The 9,513-nt window shown below is 41.3% G+C and overlaps 1 non-coding gene across 1 annotated transcript; it reads left to right on the forward strand.

Annotated features, from left to right (window-relative positions):
* The first annotated feature begins 1,064 nt into the window (after positions 1-1,064).
* Positions 1,065-1,171, forward strand: LOC120274271. The gene has a single exon (XR_005540801.1). It is a non-coding gene; the product is annotated as a small nucleolar RNA R71 (small nucleolar RNA).
* Positions 1,172-9,513: the final 8,342 nt, after the last annotated feature.

Genomic DNA, 9,513 nt, shown 5'->3' on the forward strand with positions numbered 1-9,513 from the left:
CTTTTGCAATACCACTGGGCATAAAGCATCTAAAATAACTGAAGCACTTTCCTCCAACTTCCTCTTGTTAGTCAACAAATCTTTCAAGAACTTCGCATACTTAGGCATTTGGGCCAATGCCTCAACAAAAGGAATATTGATGTGGAGTTACTTGAACAAACTCAGGAACTTCTTGTACTATTCATCCCCTTGGACATTTTTCAATCTAGAGGGATAAGGGATTCTTGGTTTGAAAGGTGGGGGTGGCACCTCTTTCTCTTTTCTTGTTCCCTCTTCTACCTCTATAGCCTCAGGTGCGTGTTCTTTTGCCTTCTCACTCAGAAGCCTATCTTCAACCTCATGACCACTTCTCAAAGTAATCGCCTTCACGTGCTCTCTAGGGTTGCTCTTTCTATTGCTCGGCAAGCTTCCATGTGGCATTTCAGAGAGAGACTTCGCAATTTGCCCCACCTGATTTTCAATGTTATGCAAAGAGGCGGTATGGTTACAAAGTGTAGCCTCGACTGATTGGACAAATCGAGTCAAGTGCTTCTCTAAGTCACTCATTCAGGTTTCCAAACCTGAGACTCTGTTTTCCACCTGAGGGGCTTGTTGTTGTTGTTGGAAACCCGGTGGCCCCATGGCCTTTTGTGGGCCTTGATTACTCCATGAGAAATTGGGATGATTCTTCTAACCCGGTGGCCCCATTACCTACAAAATCAACATTCTCCACCGAAGAAACATCACCAATAGAGATCGGGCAATCTGAGGGAGCATGTCCTCCACCACACCTATTGCAATTAGTCACAGCTGCCACTCTATTTGAAGTTAGAAGGTCTAACTTCTTACTCAAATTTTCCACTTACACTGCCAATGAAGTTACCGCATCTGTTTCATGGAGACCGGCCACCTATTTCTTCTCCCAAGCATTCCATTGGTAGTTGTTTAACCCCATTTCTTCAATTAACTGATGGGCCTCATCGGGGCTCTTTCTACCTAAGGTACCTCCTGCTGCCGCATCCAAGAGTTGCCTTGTACTCGGGTTCAAACCATTATAAAAGGTCTGAAAAATCATCCACTTCGGGAATCCGTGTTGCGGGCACTTTCTCAGGAGCTCCTTGAACCTTTACCATGTCTCGAATAGAGACTCCAATTCCAACTGAACAAAGGATGAGATCTCACTCCTAAGCTTTGCTGATTTTCCGGGAGGAAAATAACGGGTCAGAAAAGCTTCTACCATCTCCTCCCGCGTAGTAATTGACGCTCTAGGTAATTAGTGTAGCCACTGCTTCGCTCTCCCTTTAGGGAAAATGGGAAGGCTCGCAACTTCATTGCATCATCCATCACCGCGTTTATCTTCAGGATATCACACACCTCAAGAAAGCTCTCTATATGGCTGTTTGGATCTTCATCGGCCAAAGCATTGAATTGTGCGGATTGTTGCAACATGTGGATAAATGCCGGCGTTAGTTCGAAGTTCTGAGCCATAATCGAGGGACGCACAATACTTGACTGTGTCCCCAAAAATGAAGACCCTGCATAATCGGATAATGTTCGTTGTTGCTCATTTTGCTCTGCCATGTTTGCAGATTCTTCCACTTCCAAATCAGCTAAATTAAACTGTTCTTGCACAGGCTATTTCCCTTTTCTTGTAAGTGTATGTTCAAGCTCAGGATCCCCTTCAATCAATATTGAGGGATTCCCTCAGGTCATAACCTGGAGCTGCACCCAAAAAGAAAGAAAAAGAAATCAGAACGATGATAGAATAAGAAGATATGAGACAAAATGTATGGTGAAATCGCTAAGAAAACAAGGTGCAAAGTATCTCTAAATGTTTACTCCCGGCAACGGCACCAAAAACTAAACAAGATCCCCTTGCGTATATCCCGCAAGTGCACGGGTTTGTCGATGTAATAATCCCGGATGAGCGGGTATCTAATCCACAGGGAGTAGGGATTAAAAACACTTAATCCGTGACTTAGCTATGTGAAAGATCAATAGTGATAAATGTGACAGTGATTCAATTCTCAAGAGTAAAAATAACAAGTAAGAGAGAATGAGTAAAGAATGAGGTAAGACAATCGATAAAGATGGGGTACTCAGGTAATGCTCCACCTAGGATAATTGTTTCAACTGCAAGACACCTCTATTATACTTCCTAATAAGTGCAATGGTGAGTCGTGGAAATCCTTAAGTACATAGTCCCAAATATAAGGTCAACTATGCCTAACTCTACACATGTCCCAGAAGAAAGAATAGATAACCCCTCAACCTCTCACTCGCATAGAGTTGCAATGAGCTGTAGGGATTCCAAGTGATAAATTTCTTCCTAATTATAAACCTAACCCTTTGGTCCAGGTGAAAGGTCCCTAACCACGATTAAGCCCTAGATACTAAGATCACCTCAACACTTCACTCCGTTGCACGTGCAACTAAGCCCCAGCGGAGGGTCATCCCTTAGACCATTCACACTATTATGGCCGCAAAGAACTCGAGGAATGGAGGTAGAATCTATCACGTCAGAAGGGAAAGGGGATGCTCCTGTACCTCTCGACTCACTCTCTCAACCCTCTCCAACCTAGCTTTGTCTAACACTCATGGTGTGTCACTCACTAATAAGGTTACCAACAAGAACTCTCAGCCCTAGTGTCACTCTAAGGGAAATGTTCATACAATCAAGCATTCAAGGTTGGAACTCACAATAAACATCAATTAATTGAAAGCATAATAAAGAAATTCAATGAAACAAATACATCCTAGCGTTCACAAATACCCAAGTACCGACTAGGGGTTTAGCTCTCCATGGAGCTAAGTACAATCAAATAAATAGAATGTAAAAACAATAAATCCATAAAGAAACCCTCTCGATAGTCATGTCGATGGTCTTGTGGAACGTCCTTTACTCGTCGTCCAAGGATTCCCTCGTCCGGTATAGGATATGCCTCGACGGAAGCTCCCCTACAAACCTTCTTCCTCAGGAATCATGATGTCAGAGCAGTAGAACCTCTACAAAACCCTAGCCAATACCACTCGAAACCCTAGCCGAAACCCCCTCTCAAGTTATGGAAAAGATGGAGAAAAGAATACTGAAATCGGGGCTAAAACGACTTTAAATAGGGCTGGAATCAGGCAACCACAAGGGCCTGGATAATTTTACAAGCCCATGTGGAATTTCCACACGAGCGTGTATAATTTCCACACGTCCGTGTAGATTGTTTGAATTCATGTTTTCTCGGCCGGCTGTGAACAGTTCTGCTACAGTACTTCGCTACAGTATCCAGCCTGAATAGCTTCCCGAATCCATACTTTCATTGGGGTAATGCAAATGGGCGCACGTTCACGTCGTGGAACACTTGCTTCTTCAATGATAGACAAGTTGGTGGAGCTTTTGTTCTATGTGCATAAATCGGAATGCTCGAGTGTGACTGCCCTAGTGCCCCTCCAAATGGATGTGTCAACTCGAATACGAGGAGGTTGGCACACACTCTAGCATCTCACACCCGACCTATGTCTTCGCGTTTTAACTTTAGCAAGATTTCGTCCAAAATTGGTGCATTATGATCCACATTGGCTTTTTTCCTTCATAATTTGTTTCACAACCCTACCTGCATAAAAGTAACATAAAAACACGCATATTAATGTAAAAACCTGAGAAAAGTAATGCTCAACATGAGGAAAGAATGCTTCGCATTCATATCACACAAGCACTTATCAGAAGCCATCCAATGTCCCACCTGTGCTAAGCTTGGACAATTCCGAACCCAAATTGTTTCCTTGGAGGACAAAGGTAAGATGGTTGGACTCTCCAACAAATATTCCACCCCGGCAAGCACATTTTTGGTTTAAAGGAAGTAGCTATGCAATGTCTAGTCAGGAGTAACATACTCTTTTCAAGCTTTGATAAGGTAAAAAAGAGGTACGTCAAGCTTAGTGATGTAAAACAAGCGCTTCTTAGGAGGCAACCCAAGTATTTACTGTGTTCTAGTGTCTAGTTTAGTGCTTGCATGAATAAGAGCTTGAGTATTGGTGTTTTGATTCTTATATGCCATTGCTATGCTTTTCTTGTGCACCGTTTGTGTTATCTTGTGCTTTCATGTGTTTTGGTGAAGTTTTAGTCATTTGAGCTATTTCTCATGTTTTTCAATGGTAAAACTTGAATATTAGGGCAGGCTCTGAGTGTATAAACAAGCTTAGAAATTTTCTACAGAGCCTGTAGAATTTTCTAAGGCATCAAGAGAAAACGCACGGGCGTGTGGAATTTTTGCACACCCGTGGATTTGTATTGTGAGCTCATCCAGAGAAGGCATAGTGGCATGCGGCTGCCCCTGTGAATGACCATGCAATTTTCGCACGCCCGTGGGTAATTTCCACACGGGCATGTGAATTCCTGCAGAGTGTGGCAGATTATCCCAAGAGCACACAGGGGCGTGAACTCACCCCTGTGAGTGACATTGTGAAAATCGCACGGGCATGGGTAATTTCTGCATACCCGTGCGAATCTCTACAGACAGGCTCTCTCCATACCGAGAAGACATAAGGGCGTGCGTTTGCCCCTGTGAGTTGGGCCTGTGAATGTCCATGCCCGTGTGGAATTTTCGCACGGGCATGGGTCTTACTTATAGAATTTTCTCGATTGCATGGAGAGTCCACAGGGGTGTGTGTCTACCCCTGTGGGTCAGGCATATGGGCGTGGGTAATTTCCACATACCCGTGTGGATGGACAGAAATGCTAGAACCGCAGTTTTTCTTTAAAATCTTTTCGGGTTTCTTCATCTTTTCACCCTCAAACATTTTGAGAACACATCCTTGCTCTCTCCTGACCTCTCACCGTCGTTTTAGAGGGTTGTTAATTGAGTTTTCCGGCCGTTTTCTAGTCTTTCATTCTGATTTTGTCGGTAAGCTTCTCTTTCTCTTTTCTTTGCCAATCTTCATTTATTTTGCAGCATCAGCGTCATCTTCACTAGCAACGGAAACAAATGTACTAGATATTGACACTGACACTTGAGGCGTCTTTACCTTCTCTGTTCTTATTTTTCGCATTTTATTTTCTACATTTTATTTTGGATTTGTATACTCAGAAAGGATTTTCCTTCTGAGTTTATTTTCATATTGTTGTCTCAAGTTGTATCCATTGCTCTATCTTTTGTATACTCGAGTTACTTTTGTTTTATTGAGCTTCACTAAACCCTCTCGTGTATGCGTGCAGATGGTCTGTCATCATGGGAATTGAGACCCTATCATGGGCACGGCCAAGGTGCTTCGGCACTTGCCCGTGTGAGCTTCACAACCCATCGGAACATTACTCCCAAGGACTTAGCTCCATCAAATGTGACACTAGGAGTTAGGGGAGTATTGTTTTGATTGCTTCTCCCACATTTTCTTTTGATTGATATCCATTATGAGTGAGCTTGCATGTGTACATTGAGGACAATGTACAACTTAAGTGTGGGGGGGTGGGGAATTTCATAGTGCACACATTTTTTTTATCGTTCTTGATTGTTATACATGCTCACATAGCCAATGGCGGTTCACCTTAGTTGCAATGATTGTATTCTTGAGTTTAGAAGAATTTTTAACATTGAATGTTTTCATGCTCTAGTTCTTGCATGAATTTCTAGGAATTTTTACCCAATTGACATTTGTTGCACTACTCACTCTTTAAACTCTTTTGGAAACTCTTGTTCGATGTTAAAGGACTAGTTATAGCTATGTTTTGCGTAAAAAAAAGAAAATGAAAAGAAAGAACAAAATAGTTTTATTGTTTATTTGTGCTTGTTGGGTGGAAAGAGCTACCACCAATAAAGTATGAAGCTACTCTCATAAGTCGGATACTAGCTATGCCCTAATGAGAGAAAGAGCTATCTCATAGGATGACTGAAAGCTACCACTCAAGTAGAAAGAGCTACCACCTTGAAAGTGTGAAAGCCACCTTAGTGGCCGCTTTGGAAAGGTCTACCTTAGAGGATGTGTGAAGCTACTACCATCTTTGAAATTGTTGTCACTTTTATAGATAAATAAGTCCCTTGTACTTAGAACTTTGAGGAGTATACCTTGGGTTGTTTTGAGTGAGTTCACACACGTACACGATTTCGGGTTTGTTGTTTTTTTTTTATTCAAGTTTTTAGGTAGAGCTTTGATTTTTTGTATTTAATGTTGAAATTTCCCTAACTTGTAGAATGCTCTCTCTGTACACTTTGGTGAACCTAAGGCCAAGCACTTCCAATATTTCCTTCATCTATGCACAGAATGTTTAATTTTTGCTTGAGGACAAGCAAAAGCTTAAGTGTGGGGGAGTTTGATAAGTGCTTGTGTGATATGAATGTGAAGTGTTCTTTCCTTATGCTGAGCATTACTTTTCTCGGGTTTTTACACTAATATGTGTGTTTTTATGTTACTTTTATGCAGGTTGGTGTGTGAAACCAATTATGAAGGAAAGAAGCCAATGTGGATCACAATGCACCAATTTTTGAGGAAATCTTGCTAAAGTTCAAACATGAAGATATGAGTCGGGTGCGAGATGCTAGAGTGTGTGCCAACCTCCCCGTATTCGAGTTAGCACAACCATTTAGAGGGGCACAAGGGCAGTCACACTCAACCATTCCAACTAATCCGTCATTGAAGAAGCAAAGCGATCGACGGCATAAACGTGTGGCCGTTTATGTTACCTCGATGAAAAGTAGATTCATTGGAGTATTTTTGGCAGAGTACTGCAGCAGGTCAACGTAGTAAATCATGACAGTGAATCACTGTAGCAGCACTGTTTACAGCCGGCAGAAAATCATAATTGCAGAGAATCCCCACGGGTGTTTGAAAAATCCGCAAGACCGTGTGGAAGCCCGATTCCATCCCTATTTAAACCCGATTTCAGCCCTGATTTCAGCATTCTTTTCTCCATCTTTTCCGCAACTTGAGAGAGGGTTTTTGGATAGGGTTTTGAGATGTATTGGCTAGGGTTTTGGAGAGGTTCTAAGGCTCCGACATCATCATTCCTTTGGTAGAAGGTTGGTAGGGGAGCTTCTGTCGAGGCGTATCCTATACCGGACAAGGGAATCCTTGGACGACGAGTAGAGGACTTTCCACAAGACCATCGATACGACTATCGAGGTGCTTTCTCTATGGATTTATTGCTTTTACATTCTATTTCTTAGATTGTACTTAGCTCCATGGAGAGCTAAACCCCTAGTGGGTACTTGGGTATTTGTGAACCCTAGGATGTATTTGTTTCATTGAATCTATTAATTATGCTTTCAATTAATTGATGTTTGTTGTGAGTTCCAACCTTGAATGCTTGATTATATGAACATTTCCCCTAGAGTGACACTAGGGTTAAGAGTTCTTGTTGGTAACCTTGTGGGTAAGTGACACACCACGAGCATTAGACAAAGCTAGGTTGGAGAGGGTTGAAAGGGTGAGTCGAGAGGTACAGGAGCATCCCCTTTCCCCTCCGATGTGATAGATTCTACCTCTGTTCCTTGAGTTTTTTGCGGCCATAATAGAGTGAATGGTCTAAGGGATGACCCTCCGCTGGGGCTTAGTTGCGCGTGCAACGTTGTGAAGCTTTGAGTTGATCTTAGTATCTAGGGCTTAATCGTGGTTAGGGACCTTCCACCCGGACCAAAGGGTTAGGTCTATAATTAGGAATAGATTTATCACTTGGAATCCCTAGAACTCATTGCAACTCTATTCGAGTGCGAGGTTTAGAGGTTATCTAATCTTTCCTCCTTGACATGTATACAGTTAGGCATAGTTAACCTTAGATTTGGGACTATGTATTTAAGGATTTCCATGACTCACCATTGCATTGATTAGGAAGCATAATAGGGGGTTCTTGCACTTGAAACGATTATCCTAGGTGGAGCATTATCCGAGTACCCCATCTTTATCGATTGCCTTACCTCCTCCTTTACTCGTGCTATCTTACTTGTTGTTTTGTACTTTTCAGAATTGAATCATTGTCACACTTATCACTACTAATCTTTCACATAGCTAAGAAGCGGATTAAGTGTTTTTATTCCCTACTCCCTGTGGATTCGATACCCGCTCATCCGGGATTATTACATCGACAAACCCGTGCCCATCCAACTATTGAATTGACTTGAATCTTCTTGGAAGTTGGCACACATCTCCACGTTTATGAATTCTTGCTCGTGTCTTTGTCCTTTGAATTGAACAAGAACTCCCAACATTGTGTCTTTATAGCCTATCTTTGCTTCCTTTTTACTCTTCAAGGCATTCACAACCTATATGCATAAGAGAACACCAAATACACAATATGAGACATAAACCATAGTAAAAATGATGCTCAATGCATGTAAAACATATATAAAAATATGTCTACTCAAGCACTTGTCAAACTCCCCCACACTTAAGTCTTTGCTTGTCCTCAAGCAAAATTAAAAATTAAACTCATGGAAAGAAAAGAGAAGTGCTTGTCCTTAGGTTCACCAAAAGTGTACAAGAATAAAATTCTAAAGTCATGGAGAGAGTCAAACATTAGACAAAACAATCAATGCTCTAACAAGCAATCCAATCAAAAATGAAAGTGATAAAATCCGAATGGGTGTTTATGTGTGTGAAAAACTCAACTCATGTCAACACTATGTCCGCTACTAAGTTCTTATTAACACAGGACTTATTTAAAAACATAAAGAATATGTAGTAGCTTCACATAACCTCTAAGGTAGCCCTTTCCCAACATGCCTCCCGACTGGCTTTCACACTTTCGAGGTTGTAGCTCTTTCTAGCAAAGATGGTAGCTTTCACATATCCCGTGAGATAGCTCTTTCTCTCATTAGGGCATAACAAGTATCCGACTTATGAGAGTAGCTACATACATCATGGGTGATAGCTCTTTCCACCCCCTATGTACAAACAACAAAGAATTTCCAATTCTTTTTTTCAAATAAAAACTAGCACACTTAAGTCCCAAACAAAATGAACTAGAGTTTTCATAGGTCTAATGAGCGAGAAAAGTGCACAAAGAGCAATCGGACAAAAATATTCAATAAAATTGGATGAAAACTAGAGCATGATAAAATCCATGTTTATAACCTCCAAAAACTCAGAATTAAACTCATAACCCTAAGGTGAACCTTCGTTGGCAACAAGAGCATGCTCATGAAAACACAAGTAAAAGTCATGTATAAGGTGAACCCTCCCCCACACTTAAGATGTACATTATTCTTAATGTACGCATGCAAGCACAATAAAAATAATAGCAATGGAAGCATAATGTGTCTGGGAATGCAATAATAACAATATTCCCCTGAACTCCTCACTAATCGTTTGGTGAAGTCTAACTCATAGGCTTGTTGTATAGGTTGTGAAGCTCACACAACCATGTGACAACATCATATGATCATGTCTATGACTAAAACACCATCCTCCTCATTCTCAAGGCCATCTGCACGAAATATAAGGGGTTCAGTGAAGCTCAACAAAATGTAAAAGAAAATACAAGTTCATACAATTAATATAATAGAGCATATACTCGCACAAAAGAAACACAATAAGATAACTCTCAGAAGGTGAAGC

The sequence above is a fragment of the Dioscorea cayenensis genome, chromosome 12, assembly GCF_009730915.1.
Source record: "Dioscorea cayenensis subsp. rotundata cultivar TDr96_F1 chromosome 12, TDr96_F1_v2_PseudoChromosome.rev07_lg8_w22 25.fasta, whole genome shotgun sequence".
Lineage (NCBI taxonomy): Eukaryota > Viridiplantae > Streptophyta > Magnoliopsida > Dioscoreales > Dioscoreaceae > Dioscorea > Dioscorea cayenensis.